The sequence below is a fragment of the Aythya fuligula genome, chromosome 1 (genome assembly GCF_009819795.1).
Source record: "Aythya fuligula isolate bAytFul2 chromosome 1, bAytFul2.pri, whole genome shotgun sequence".
Classification (NCBI taxonomy): domain Eukaryota; kingdom Metazoa; phylum Chordata; class Aves; order Anseriformes; family Anatidae; genus Aythya; species Aythya fuligula.
Genome location: NC_045559.1, coordinates 49,545,304 through 49,560,128, shown reverse-complemented (window position 1 = coordinate 49,560,128; position 14,825 = coordinate 49,545,304). Strand labels below are relative to the sequence as shown.

General features: G+C 45.2%; 1 long non-coding RNA gene across 1 annotated transcript; it reads left to right on the top strand.

Annotated features, from left to right (window-relative positions):
- Positions 1-6,063: 6,063 nt before the first annotated feature.
- Positions 6,064-14,564, top strand: LOC116497602. The gene is made up of 4 exons (XR_004254122.1): positions 6,064-6,110; positions 9,931-10,113; positions 10,661-10,838; positions 12,866-14,564. It is a non-coding gene; the product is annotated as an uncharacterized LOC116497602 (long non-coding RNA).
- Positions 14,565-14,825: the final 261 nt, after the last annotated feature.

Genomic DNA, 14,825 nt, shown 5'->3' with positions numbered 1-14,825 from the left:
CCATGCCATATGCCTGGAATTTACTATGGTAGAGTTAATTGCTGCCACTGAATGTAAGGGCCCGTCAGCTTTTTCATCATCACACCCACCCTCAACACCTTTTTTTCTTCCCTTTTTTGACTTTAAATTTGCCTGTCTTTTTTGCCTGTATAGTTTTTGGGCTGCAGAATGATAATGCAACCTCCAAGCTAACTCTCTGAACACCTTACATCCTGTATTCAAGGTGAATAGGTTAGGTACCCCACTGACGTGGGGTGGATTAAATTCCAAGGCGACTGCTCTTCTACATGCATTACACTGGGAAACAAGGAAAACTGGTTTGTCTCCCAAGAGCAAGATACCTAAATTAGTCAAACTAAATAAGTGTCCAAATGACATTTTCAGGGAAGATTTCTCTCTAAAGATCAGTTAGGAAAGAAACAAAATATGATAACCATTTTCTTTCTTGTTTGATCCAAGTTGCACCTGTGATACCAAAAAGCTTCCATCAAACTAACCAATTCTTTTTTTTTTTCTCTGGATAAATATTACATCTTTCAAGTGATCATGACCTTGAAACCCTGTCTATTCTTCTACATGGTGCCACAGTGAGGCAGGTCACAACTCTGAATGGTGCTGGGCATCCAGCTGACATGCCTGAGTGATCATCTGGCAAAACAGCATTAGTCCATGGCTACTGGAGAGTCAACAAAAGGATGTAGGATGTTTTCCACCTTAAAAAAAAAAAAAAAAAAGTGTATTTTCTGTCATCAGACACAGAGAAGGGCTCTGTTACCTGTTCTCTGGGGACTGAGGGAGAACTGGACCTGTATGGGGGTGCTTGTCCACATTGGCTATGTTAGGAAGTCCTCAATGAGACTGGAAGTACATGAGATGAGAGCAGTGACAGTGACCAGTGACAGTTCATGATGAGGAATCACTGAGATAACCTGTGTTCTTTGGGCTCCAACCAATTTAGTTTTGGCCAAGAATTTTCCCAATTAGTGAGGACAACTTCAGCCTGGGTGTTCCGGCTTACTGATATGCACATTATGCCAGCTCAGACTCTTAGCATAAGGGGGTTCATTTTATCACTTGCCTCTGAAATTCGCAGATTCAAAGTCTGAATCTGCAGTCACTGCAATAATCTAATTGATTCTCAAAAAAATTAGAAAATTCTGGAGATCCGCAGTGTGGATTTATACCACTTGTATCCTGGTGGACTGAAGGGATTCATTGTTCTGGTGTGTGCAGGAGAAATTGCTTAAATCCAATGAGCAAAAACAAAGGGACTCTCAGTGCCTCATACTTCCTCCCCAGGATTTGTGCGAAGTAAATAAAGGAACTAAGCCTTCTGCAGTGAGTGCTCGGTTTGAGAGCACTCTTCACTCCAGCTCAGTGCTTTCAACTGCCACCCGTGTCAATTCACGTAGTTACACAGGGAAAATTGGAGGCAAATAAGAAGGAGTTCTTGCATACCAAGAGCTCTCTATGCTCACTGATAAAATTTGTCTCTCCTAGGTTCAGACACAGACTAATTATTTAAAAATAATTGCTCTCACTCCTTTGAGACCCACTGACAGCGCATGCGATGCCTCTGCTATGTCATGTAGGCATGAAGTGTTACATCCTCATAGGGAGAGGTCACCTACCCCAGTGCTCAGCATGTGAGCAATGACAGCCAGGGCAACCTCCTGAATGTACAACAGAATATATTCTTTAAAGGGTTTTATTAGCTGGTCTTTTTTTTTTTCTTCCTGAAAATCTACAAAAATAAATGCATGAATGCCGTGTTATTAACTACTAAAGCTAGGAGATATATTGCTGTGGGAAAATACTGATTACAATCTACTAATTGTCAGATGCAAATCTGCTGCTCTCCGCTGAGGAAGTATCGCTTTATTCAATCACTTGGCTGATTTTGTCTCATCTGAGTAAGACAATCAGTATTCTCAAACTAACAACTGGACTGGAAACAAATAGAGCAGTAGATATTCTGGTTTTAGTGTCAAGGCAACTGTAGGTAAGTTGACCCAATTCTCTTCACTGATATGTTCCTTAACAATTAACAACTGTAACATTAAAATAGTAGCAAGAAGCAATAGCGAAGTTCACAACCATTAGAGTAACAGCAGTTTGTGCAGGAAAAAAATAAAAATAAATAAAAATAAAAATAAATAAAAATAAAAATAAATTGCAGTGCCTCACTTCCCTGTGAGTGGTGTTATAGCAGTTTTTCAAGATTAGCTGACATAGTAAGGCAACAGCATTGACTGGAATAGGACCCATGATGTTGATTGTCTATTTTCTCTTGTAAGTATAGCCCACATTGATTTTGCAACTGAGTCACTGCAAAAAATATATTGCATATTACTTTAGAAGGCAAATGAGACCAAAATTACAGAGAAATTAACCAAGGGTTTTTTATTCTCTGGGCTTAGAATTGATTGGGGGCTCTGATAATCCATTAAGCTGAATTCAGCACATCACCTTTAGAAGGAAGACCTTCTCTGACTGCAGAGACAGCAGAAATGAGATGGGAAAGACATGCCAGAAGGACCAGGTCCAGCTGTGGTAAGGCGAGGTCCAAGCAGGGGTTACAGGTAAGGCCATGGTGACCCCAACAACTCCCCTACACCAGCAGCTGCACTGTAGATCTGTGCAGCTCCTGCCTGGTGCCCCTTGTCTGCCTTCCCCCAACCGACCTTCATACTTAGCCTCCAAAAACTATGCAAACTGCCTCCACTCACTATGGCTTACAGTTTGCCTAGGAGCAATTCCTGAGCACCAGAGGTATGTCCTACAGGCACACTGTGACAAAAGGGTTACAAGTACCAAGCATTTGCTGAGGCTGTTTTTGCCTAAGGCCACCCCTCAGAGCAGGAGCTCGCTTGGGGGCAGCCAGGAGACTTTCTGTTTGCACAGGGGGTGCTGAACTTGGCTGAGGTCAGGGAGAAAAGAGCAAGGGCTGTGCAAAATGGAGCTGCTGGACCTGAGATAGAGCCCCAGAGGACACGTGGTCTCTATCTGAGAACAGGCTGCCCACCTGGCCCCTTCTGCATCTGGGCTCTCATGAGCCTCTCTTTCTGGGAGAAAGGCCTTAGATGAAGTATTCATCTGTTTTTTTTTTTTTTAGCTCTTTGTAATCGGCCCAGCAAGGACATTTGTTGAAACCCAAGGTGTCTGTTTTTGTTTCTACTGCTGGGTGAGAGGGTACCTCACACTTGCATGTGGTTTGATCTAATCCACTTTTGGAGGAAGTGCTAAATGCTTCTCGAGAAGTGGCTAGGAGGGTTTTGTTTTCTGAGTCCTTTACTTCCCTCATGTTCAAAGGTCTTCTAGGAAGCAATTTGCATTGTTTTTGTTAGAAGATATAGCACTTCTAGGAACCTATAGTCAGTATATACTTGGAAGAGAGAAGATGAGCCTATCATTTCAGAGGAATCAAAATGAATTCCTGGGATCTGTATGTCAGAGATTTCCTCCGAGGGTTTTCTTAACATAAGATCCATGTTCTTCTGAAATTTCCCATATGTTCTCAGGAATATGTTCTCTTAAGAACATGTGGGCTATATTTTCTATCAAGTGGCCCTTGGACCAGGGTGAATTTGCTTTTCAAGAATTGGGGGTTTTAACAGAAGCAACCCAAAGATCGTGTCAAAGGATGTTTTTGCCCGTCTGTCAGTGTCATTTGTGAATGATGGAAAATCATCCATATGGCTAAACAGACTATGTCTACTCCCCCACAAGTAGTGACTTAGAGGATGAAAGAAATATTCATCCTGATCATCTGTTTTGTAACAGGATATTTAAGCTTTCAAGAATGTCATTATTATTGGGGAGGAGGGGAACGGGCAGCAAACAGGATCTGTAATAGATTACTGATGCTGGCAAGCAAGTAAGCCATAGGGCAGGAAACCTGCCTGCACCCCACCAGCCCTGCTGTTGCTCAGGAAGAGGGGTTGTAGAGGAGGAAAAAAGGGAGAAGGAGGCAGTCTTACCATGGTCAGTTAGGAGGTCAAGGAGAATAAGTGGGTTTTGAAAAATGGTAGGGTCTTAAGAAGGAGTGGGGCGGGAGGGGGGGAGGAGGGGGGAACATCTCTATTGCATGTGAAGAGAGGACAGAGACCAGGGATAGGGCCATAAATCTGGTTCTGCAGACACATCTGGGAAAGCTCACCCTGATGCGTTGCAGGGAGACTGGCAGTGGAGGAGGCTGAATCTCAGCTCTGTGTCTCTGGTCCAGTTAAGCAAATGGCACTGTTCTGACCTACACTGGCCCAGGTCTTGTGGCCATCTGAAAATGACCTCATTTGAACTCTGGTTCTGAACTAAGAAGAATGAAAATTGCAAAGCTCTTTGCTTCTAGTGAGGACTTCCAGGGTTGGTATTAATAGCTCTGGTGAACTGTAGTCCATTGATTTAAAGCACCTGTGCTTCTGCAAGTCAGGACTTTATCAATTTTTTATCACTTACACAGGAAGAGTGCTGGGCTTAATGCTATTTATCCAGCTGGACATATTGACTTTGACTTAGGAGATCAAAGCATTTGGGTTAGAGATTGTGTAACATCTTCATATAAGAACTGTCAGGGGTAAATTTACCAAAGCCTGAAGCTTTGATTGATGATCATTTTGCATGAGTGTTCAGCGTAAGGAAGCGCACAATAGACCCTTTCTCTTAATGGACCTGCAGGCCGTGGCACTCTTAAACATACATATTTTGAAACACATTTCATCACCTGCTGGAACGTAACACTACATAAAACTCTGGAAGGTACTCTGGAACAAGAGCTTTCCCTGCATGAGTAAATGGCTCCAAAGAGGTGGCCCAAGACCCTTTAAGATGTGACTTGCTGTGGTACCAGCTGGGAGCCAGTGAGGAGGATGCATTACTATCACTATCACTATCACTATCACTATCACCATTACCATTACCATTACCATTACCATTACCATTACTAGCCATTGTAATAACAGCACTTCCCGATAGGTAGGAGACTGGTAAATGCTAGCTCTGGAGCTCACAGATTCAGTTCTCTGCTCTAATGCAGCTCTGCAGGCAGCAAACCAGCCCAGAGCAAGCCCATCCTCCCAAAAAAGGTAAAAGAGATTTGTCTCCTAGTCCCAGTTGGCAAGACATGCCACCTTCTGTGGAAGGACTTCCACCATCTATTAATGTGTGAAAGGTACTAAATATGCTTGTTAAACACTTTGGCATCTTTTATCACCTGTCCCAGCCTCAGTGGAATGAAAACAACAGCACTCTCCTCATCACAGGAGGTGTTAGCAACATGGATGTGTACACTTTCGATAGTTGTCCTTGCTACATCCGCCAGTAGTAGGGGTCATGTACAAAGTTAAATCAGATGGAATATGGTAGAGAGTTGTCTGAGCTCTTCTCTCAACATTAAATGAAAATCCAACAAGCTATGGATTAGACCAGCCCTATTATTAATCCATGGGTTTTAAAGCTGTGCAGAACTTTGACAACTATTGTCGCTCCACTTTTGACTAGGTGCTCAGAGCACGGACCCAGCCCAGAAGACGGGCTGGCCCTGCTGGGCTGGTCCTCTCCCGCAGCTCGTCCGAGGTGGGGGCATCTGTAGCCAGACTGCAGCAAGGGCACTGTGAGTGGTGGGAAAGGGGCTTGTTGCTGCCGCCACTTTGTCTGCTACTCATAACCTTCATCCTGAGTGTGCCATAGCCTGTGCACAGCAGCTTTTCCTTTCTTTTTTCCTTTTTTTTTTTTTTAGCTATAAACAAACAAACACAGCCTAAATATTTGGAGCGCGGATTGCATGGCTCAAGGACTCAGGATGATTAAAAGCAGGAGCCATACAGAGACATCCAGAAATGATTGTTTTTAACAAGACAGGAACTTTGTCTGAAAACAGGATGACCTGCTACAAAAGACGCCAACAAATCCCCGTAGAGCTTTAGAAAAAACAAGCAGGCGCCTGAGTGTGCTTTAAAAAAAAAAAAATCCCGCCTAGTAATAAAAAGGCATGTAAGGGTAAACAGGAAAAGAGCACTCCACACTGCAAGCAGCCTGGAGGAGGAGAGGCTGGGAAGAGCGCTGATCTGAAAACCTGATATGGAGACAAGGGAACGAGTTCTTCATATCCCCAGGTTCAAACTGCTTGTAGCATTGGGGCAGCTGTGAGAGGCGCTTGCTGGCTGGTTTCAGTGTGCCTTCCTTCCAGTAGCATGCAGGCTTTGGGACAACAGTGGGGGCTCTGCAGGTGGTGGCTTGCTTTGGTGGCTTAAAGAATTGTCATTTATGACTTGCTGGAAATACAGTTTCTTGCATGAATACAACAGTCTCAGATATATTGTCTGATTTTTGGGTGGTCCCCTGGGGACCCAGGAGTTGGACTCAGTGATTCTTGTGGGTCCCTTCCAGCTCGGGATATTCTCTGATTCCATGGTGCAAGCTTAAGAGCAATTTCTACTGCAAAACTGAAGATAAAGTTACTGTGGTTCTGCACACCTATACTGCATTTATACAGCAGTTTCCTAATTTTAGTGTGAATCTCATGGCGTATGTTGTTTTCCGCTAAGCCTCAGCTCCCAAAGTCTTGTAATTGCATGACAATCTCATTCTTTATATATACAAAGTGAGTCTTTCTAGCCTTCATGCCTAAGAAAGAAAATCTTGAAAGCATAGTGTGTAGTACAAAACCCCTTGTATTGCTGTTTCCAATGGTGAATTTTAAAATCAAATACTATCTTGAGGAATTAGGATATTGATATTTAGACTTCATCATGTTGACAACCCCTCCTTGTTAGAAGAATCTGCAGACTCAGCTCCTAAGCAGGTTTCCCATCTCAGCCTGCTTGCCATCAGCCAGACCTGTGACAGTGGCCATTTTGGGACATGTACATAGCACCAGGCCTGGGGACTGCAAGCTCCAATGCACCAGGTCTCCCCTTGTTGTGCTCCAAAGCCAAGTACTCCTCAGGCCTGACATAACGTCTTGTTGCACTTTGCACTCACAGGTGGGCAGAACCAGACTCTGCAAGCCATACAACCCACCAACATGAGAAAATTCATCCTCTCAGGCACAGGGCCCAGCCCCTCCAAGAGAGACAGACGAGTGGCTTGGTTCCTTGTTGCTGCTTGTGGTGCTCGGGGCTTTAGACCCAGAGGTCTCTCGCTCACAGACATCTCTGTGCTCAGCTGCAGGGTGCAGCCTTTTTTTTTTTTTTTGGGGGGGGGGTGCTGAGGAAAACAGTGAAGCCTCTGTGGTCTTGCAGGCACTGATCCGAGATTCACAGAGGTTTCTGGATTGCTTTCCCTGAGCTTTGCCTAAATTCCTGGTGATGCACGTCAGCTGCCCCAGTTGTCTCCTGTGGGGTGGTTACGTCCCTCAGGAGCATGGCCGCCACTGGTGCCAGGTGGCTGCCTGGAGAGGCGCCGGTCCTTTTGGGAGGGAGCAGCAGGGGAGGACAGCTTGTGTGCGAGCTCTGCAGATAATGGAAAAGACATTAGTCTCCACCCTTTTCTGGGTATTGCTTTTAGGCTGACAAGGAACCTCTTGTCCTTGCCCGTGTGGAGGAACCGCCATGTGCGTAACCTCCAGTAGAAGGGCACGTCCTGCAGTGGGTCTGGGCTCTGCGTCTGGCCTTAGATGCTGCCCCACACCTTCTTGGCCCCCACACCTGATGCAAAGTGCTCCCTGCTGAGGAGCTTGCTGGTCTTGGTTCATGAGCAGCTTACTTGTGCCATTTGATTTTGCACCTGTAAACTGCACCATCTGCAAAGCTCCCAAATGGCTTCTGCTGGGGCAATTCACTGATCTCCATGTACGGACCCATGCTCACAGAGGTGCATGGCCAGGCGGTGGCCAGGCTCCAAGCGTGCAGCAGCGAGGTGGCCGGCTGCCCCCCAGCACTCTCAGCCTGCTGAGCAGCCTCTTGGGAGGCAGGACATGACTGTGTGGGTCAAGGAACTGTGTTGGGTCTGTCTGAGCTGGAGTCACCTTTTCCCTGCAGCAGCCCATACAGTGCTGTGCTCTGCACTCGTAGCTGGAACAGCACCGATATCACTCCAGTGTTGTGTCTATTGCTGCATAGTGCTGGCACAGCATCAGGACTCCTTCCAAGCCCCCAAGAGCCAGCAGGCTGAGGGTGGGCAAGTGATGAGGAGGGGACATTGCCAGGGCAGCTGACCTAAACCAATCAAAGGGATATTCCATAATACCTGATGTCACACTCAGCAATAAAAAGGGGGGCTCTCGTGGGGGAGGGGGCTGTTCCTCCTGAACAACCACTACGTGTTTTGAGGCCCTGCTTCCCAGGACGTGGCTGAACAGCACTCGTTGATGGGAAGTAGAGAATAATTTTTTTTTTTTCTCTCTCTCTGTGCTTCCACGTGGACTTACTGTTTCTATTGTTTCTTTTTCTCCCCATTTCCTTTCCCTTTAATTAAACCTTTCTCATCTCAAACCTTGAGTTCTCTGTGTTGTATTTTCTCCCTCTTCCTCTTTGAGGAGAGGGGGAGTGAGAGAGTGGTTGTGGTGGAGCTCGGCTGCCCACCTGAGTAGAACCACCACAGGAACATAGAAAATACAGACAAGGAAGAGACTGCAAACTGCACCTTCCTTTCCTGAAATGGCTGCCAGGACTCTACCCCACAGAGCTCCAGCTCTGTCCCTTGTAGGATCAACGCTTTATGCTCATGGAACCTCCCAGGGCCTGACAGACATATGCCTTGCTCACTCATGCTGTGTGGGCTCTGTTTGTCCCCAGGGACACCACCTGGCCTGGCCTGGCCTCAGGGGAAGAGCTAAGCTCAAGCTTTTTCCAGCAGCCACATGTGCTGGGCACAGCTCAGTTCGCATACTGTTTCATTACAAAATGGACTTGCATTTTCTTCTTTCCTTCAGTATCGATGAAAGGTGATTTGTCACTGTTAATGTCTGTGACTGTGCACAGAACGTGTGACTGCTCGTTTTCCGTGGCCTGCAGCACCCTTCAGCTCTGTACTGCTTAAGATGAAGAATTGCATAGGAGAAGCTTTGATCAGGGAAATTTCCCATTTCCAAGAAGTGAAATTAAAACTGAATGAATTTTTTATCTCCTCAAGATGGATAGAAGTGCCAGCTGCTGTGTCCACTGGTTTCATAATTATCACATTCTCATACACATGCTCATAGCACATGACTCAAGTATCTATAGTGGCACACTGCGGTTTGCCTCTATCTTCCAAACTAACCATGCACGCAGAGCACAAAACCTCTTTGCTATTGTGTATGTAAGAATGTCTATGGAAAGATCTTGAGAACTTTATTCTTACAAGATGTTCTTGTCTTCCTTGGACAAGGAAAGACATAATTTCATTTACATTGGTCTAAGAAAAATGAATTCTAAGTAGACATGTCAAGGCAGTGATGGTTTGATTCAAAAAAGATGGTAAGTAACATAAGCGCACCATGTACTGAAATACATTACTGGGGAAAAAAAAAAAAAGAGAGAGAGAGAGAAAAAAAAAGTGAATTCCTTCTCCATAAGAAAGAGATACTTTAAACTCATCCTCAAAATGCATGCAAATTGGGTGAGATATCTCAGGTCTCAAATTCATCTCACAAATTGTCAAAAAAGCAGAACAAAAACAGCACGACTGGAGATCTAGCATGAAAAAAAATGTTTCATTTATGTTCAAAAATGTCAAGTTCAGGGCAGTTGCTTAGATTTCTGCATTTTTTTCTCCCCACATAACTCTGTAATGAGTAAGAGGTAGTAGCTTTTGTTTGTCACATTTTGGTGTACCTTATAAGCCTTTTTTTGTGTGTGTTTGTGGACATTTAATTCTTTCAAATTAATTGTTCACCCCAGACTCTTGTAAAGAAGTCATGGAGGACTGATGCCATTAGTGCAGGACAACTTTTAGCACATTTACTCTTTAATGGGCTATGAAGTCATTTGCTATTTTGGTTCTGCCCAGCAGGATCTCCAGCTTGCTCAAGTACTTCTCCCTCAGTGGCTGCCATCCCTGTGCCCTGCGAATGCCTGGAAACGCAGCCTGCCTTCACGGATGAAAGACGACTATTCACATCAGCTGTTTTGCTGCAGAAAGCTCACTGTTTGGGGCAGCGGAAGTGTGGCCAGAGAGATGTTGCCATCTGTGAAGGTTGGCTGGGCAGTGCGGGTGGCATGGGGCACATGGAGGCACAGCCCTGTGCTGGTGTCCCCAGCAGGACATGGCCATGGCCACCACCAGTCCCACACAGGGAGGTGGCTCCTGTTTTAATGGAATACCATCACACTTCCTTACTCATCAAGGTGCTCCTGGGTGGGGGGATAATCCTTGCCTTGTCTTCACAAATTTGCTCTTTTTCCTTTAATTAAAAGGAAAACTGAGTGCCCAGCCACTCAGTTGAAAGAAAATGCTGAAATATTAGAAGGACAGATTTTATATTCTGCAGAGGAACCTCAAACCAAACAGCACAGGACTGTTTCAATTCCATGCCAATCGCTTTTGGTGGAGAAAAAACATGGCTGAGATTCTGCATCTCTAGCTGTCAGCGGTGCAGAAGCAAACCCTAGCACAGCTTGTGGCAGACTTGTGATGAGGAACTCTGAGTTAGGAAGGATGATGCTCCAAAGAGATTGTTTCAATGAAGCTCTTTTTCTTTGTATTTCATGTAGTCACAGATTTATTTTTTTTCTCACTTCAGATATTATTTTGCATCATCCTTGCCATATGGAAGAAAGGAATGAAGCTGTTCTGATCTGCTGCCATAAAAAATATGAGATGTTGTTTGTGTGATCTTCAGAGCAGATTAGAACTGGGAATTTCCACTTTAGTGAGATTTTCAACATGTTGAAATTCGTTTCCCTTTCAATCTGGACAAGGTACAGTAGTGTCAAGTTTTCTTACAAATTAAAAATTCCCTCCCCAATCAGATTTGTAAAATACATACATGTTTTATTAATCTCTATAAACAGTGCTTCAAAGCAAGATGTTCATTTGTAACTTTCTTTTATTATTTTATATAACTTGATTTTTTAATTATTCAGTGGCTATTCTGGGACTCATAGCTCATAGTTAACATTCTAGATTCTCAAACTGTTTAGGGAGGGAGGATTCTCAGAGACCATCAGCACTGGTCTTGCTACTCCCTCTTGATCATTGACTTTTGTGGACAGAACATAAAAAACATGAGTGCTTTCATCAAACCCAACATTAAAGTACACTATTTAGAGCATTGAGTTAAAAAAAGAAATACCGTGAAGGTGGTAGCTGCAGAGGATGGGTTAGCATCTCTCCAGTGATATGTATCACCTATGATCTGCTGTACCCAAGCAGCAAGACATGATGGAGCAGTCAGCCCAGGCGTTACTGCGGTTAAGTGTCAGTTTTCCTAGCATTACAAGATGGCATATGGATTTCCTTTACAGGAGGCTGGCTACTCCTGGTGATGGAAATAATAGAGACAGCACAGGTACAACAGCTTTTAAGTCTCAGAGTGGGCTTAGGTAAGGGTGTGTTAACCCCCCAACACTGGCTTCAGAAGGGACACACACGCTGTGGTGGCACTGGCACTGCAGGGGTTTGGAAAAGGGCCAGCCTGGGTGTAGGGTTGAGGCACACCAGAGGTTGGACTCAATGATCTTGAGGTCTCTTCCAACCTAGACAATTCTGTGATTCTGTGATTCTGCACCAACACACCCATGCTGGAGGCAGCCTCGGTCTCTCTGAGCCATGTCCCAGCCACTTTATGGTGTCAGAAGTGGGTGCACTCACCTCACAGCCAACTCTATGTAGAGCTGATAGTGTTAGGCTTAGCCTCGTGGGGACACAGCCATGCTGCTTCCTGACTTATCTGACTCAGGGGACGGCACAGTCATGTTCACCTGGTGTTTCTCCTAGCCGGCTGTACCTGCTGAGCTGGGCTGAGCCAAAGGGGGGTATTGTCATCCCAAGGGCACTGTCTGTCCCCTGAATAGCTCGGCAGCCCAGGTATTGGGAGGAGAAATAGACTCAGGGAGGGCAGCTAGCAGCATTACACCTCTGTCAGAGGCAGACAAGTCAGTTGCTCTCAGAAGGGCACTTATTGTTAGTGGAGGTGGACTTTACATCATGGCATTTATATGCCATGCCAGCCCAGTCCTTCATGGGGTTGTCTTCTTCCCTCCTCCCTTCTTCATTTCTTAATCTGACATAAGTGATGCAAAATGGAAAGGTGCAAAGCAAAACACAGGAAGATTTATCAGGGTATGTTATAGCAGTGCTCAAAAACAATGCAGCAAACCCCAAAACAACAGGCAGCTAGCACAGAACTGTATTCACATCCATTTTGGGTAAATGCTAGAGTTGCATGGAACCAGCTTCTGAGGCATTCAACATACAGAATGCACCCTATGGCCTTTCCTGGTATAAAATTCATAATGTTTTCAAAGTTTCTTGGCACTGTGGATGGCAAATTGCTGTTGACTAGATGAAGTGATGCCACAAGCGGGAAGTGATAGATGAGGAGACAACGACAGTGCTCGGGGGCGCAGATGGATGGGTTTCCACCACAGTGCAGGGAAAGATGTATCTTGTTTAGTCCAAAATTGCTTGCAAATTATTGTTGTCCAGTGTCACCACTGAGTGAAATAAAGCTGAGGTGATTACTAGTACAGAGTCTGCAGGCCTTTTCCTATAATGTGAATCTATACATTACAGCTTCAGGTTAAATCATACATGTATGTATTAGCAGTGAACATAAAATAGCTACAGAGCTCAATAGTACAGATGACTAGGGAATATTATGTTAATGAGATAAAAATTGTATTTTTCCTTCCAAATGCAAAGGGTCTATTTAAAGAGGAGGGTTTTCCTTGGTATAAAGATGATTTCTGAGGGTTGATTTTTTTTTTTTCCCATTGTTTTTCAGCATCATTCCAGCCAGGCTACCAGGAATTAGGCAGTATTACCCATGAGTAATGCAAGAACAGCTGGGGAAGAGGAAAAGAAAGCCAAGAATGAGTTGCTGGGGGAGATATCTGTCGGCACTGGCAGTGTGTTGAGCCAGCTTCTGAAGAAAATGAGGAAGAGTCTGACCAGAGCCGAAGCTGTGGCATGAGGGATAGGAGGAGATGGGGGTGGATTCTCTTCCCCACAATGATGCCATGGTAAAGGAGGAACCAATAAGTATACGGAGAAAAGACATAATATAAGGGCCTGGTGGAGAAAATGCCTAGTAAGGAAGAGAAAATGCTGGGCCTCCTCATGGTCCACTGACCCCCTGGCCAGGCTGTGTCCCACAGCTGATGGATAGCCCTGGACAGCAAAGAGGCAGCCAGGGAATTAATTTCATGAGTGGGGTACATATGAGGCAGTACTTCATCTCCGGGCTTGGTGGAGAACAGGGAGCAGAGATAAGGTCATGACGGGAAGGAGCAAGCATAGACGGGATGCTCTTTCATCACGTTTGTTTACAATGTGGCAGCGGAGCTGAACGTGCTCATTTATATTGCCTTGCATGGTGTGTGAGTGCTCAGCAAACAAAGAGGCAGGTATCCAAAAACAAGGTGTTAATGCAGGCTGCAAATCAAGAGCATGGTGAACTAAATGTGGTCACAAATAGGCCTTAGTATTTCACCGCAGGACAGTAACTCTTCCACTAAACCAAGAAGGGGTTTGAATGATTGGGCTGCTGGCTTCACGCACTCTGGCAAGGCCCACCATGCTGATATTTATAATGTGTGGGTGACTGGCAAAGGCAGACTAGTTTTCCAGTGACACACGGTAGTTGAGTTTAGGGGTTTGAGTCACCCAGAAGCAGCCCAAACCCAGCCAGCCGTGTCTATGCACCTGGAATGGAGTCCTCCATTGGGGCACTGACTTTGGAGATGAATGACCAAAGCACTGACATGAGAAAATAAGCTCTTGGTTTTCCATAAAGGTATTAGTTAAGCTTTCAAGGGTTGAGTGATAGGAATGCAAAATCTCTTTCAATTTGGTGGCAACAGGCAGCTGAGAAGGAGGGGTACTTTGAATTAAAGAACAGCTTCTGCTCGGCTGGTGTTCCTGGCAGGTTACACCTGCTTCCCACCCTGTGCCTTGCTGCCACTCTGTCTGGAGCAATGTGCTCTTAACAATAGCTGGTGGCTGGAAGGTACAGAGTGTGCTATGCTGCTCGTTTCCTCTTCCTCCCAGCCTGATTGTTATTGCAGAGCGCAAGAGCAAGAAGGGCTCTTTAACACCACTAAGCCACGAGAAACTGTCTGTGATAGTGAGGGTCCAATTTAATGCAATATGACTTCAAAGAAAAGCATTTAAGAGAGAAGATGTCTTTCTGTAAGTACTGTGTACTGTAAAGCTTGTGTACACATACATATGCTCACGTGCACATACATCCGGGAGGAACTGTGTGTCCATGGGGGGAAATCCTGCCTGCACCAAAGTCAGTGACAATATTCCCACTGACCTTGGCAAGGCAGGGTTTCAGCCAGTCTGTGCATGTGGTGGGATCCTGTGCAAGCGTTCAGGCAAGATGCGGGTTCATTTACTTGCTGTAGGGCTATGTGATGGCATCCCGAGCATGCTACCAATGAACCGAAATACAGATGGGGAGCAAGAGCTCATCCCCAAGCCAGGCCCTGAGTGCCAGCAGTAGTACATGGCTGTGTTGTCCTGTCTGTTTGCACCACATCTGAGCTGCTGCACCTTGGTCTGCCTGGGAGATTTGGGACCATCCCCAGGCACTGACCTGGGCCATAACTTTAGTTATTATCTTCAAACTTCCTGTTTTAATGCTTATTAGGGTTCTATTCCATTGATTATTTTTTATTTTTATTTTTATTTTTTAAACTGCTCTGAATTTGTGCAGTTCAAAGCATTGTTCAGTGGTG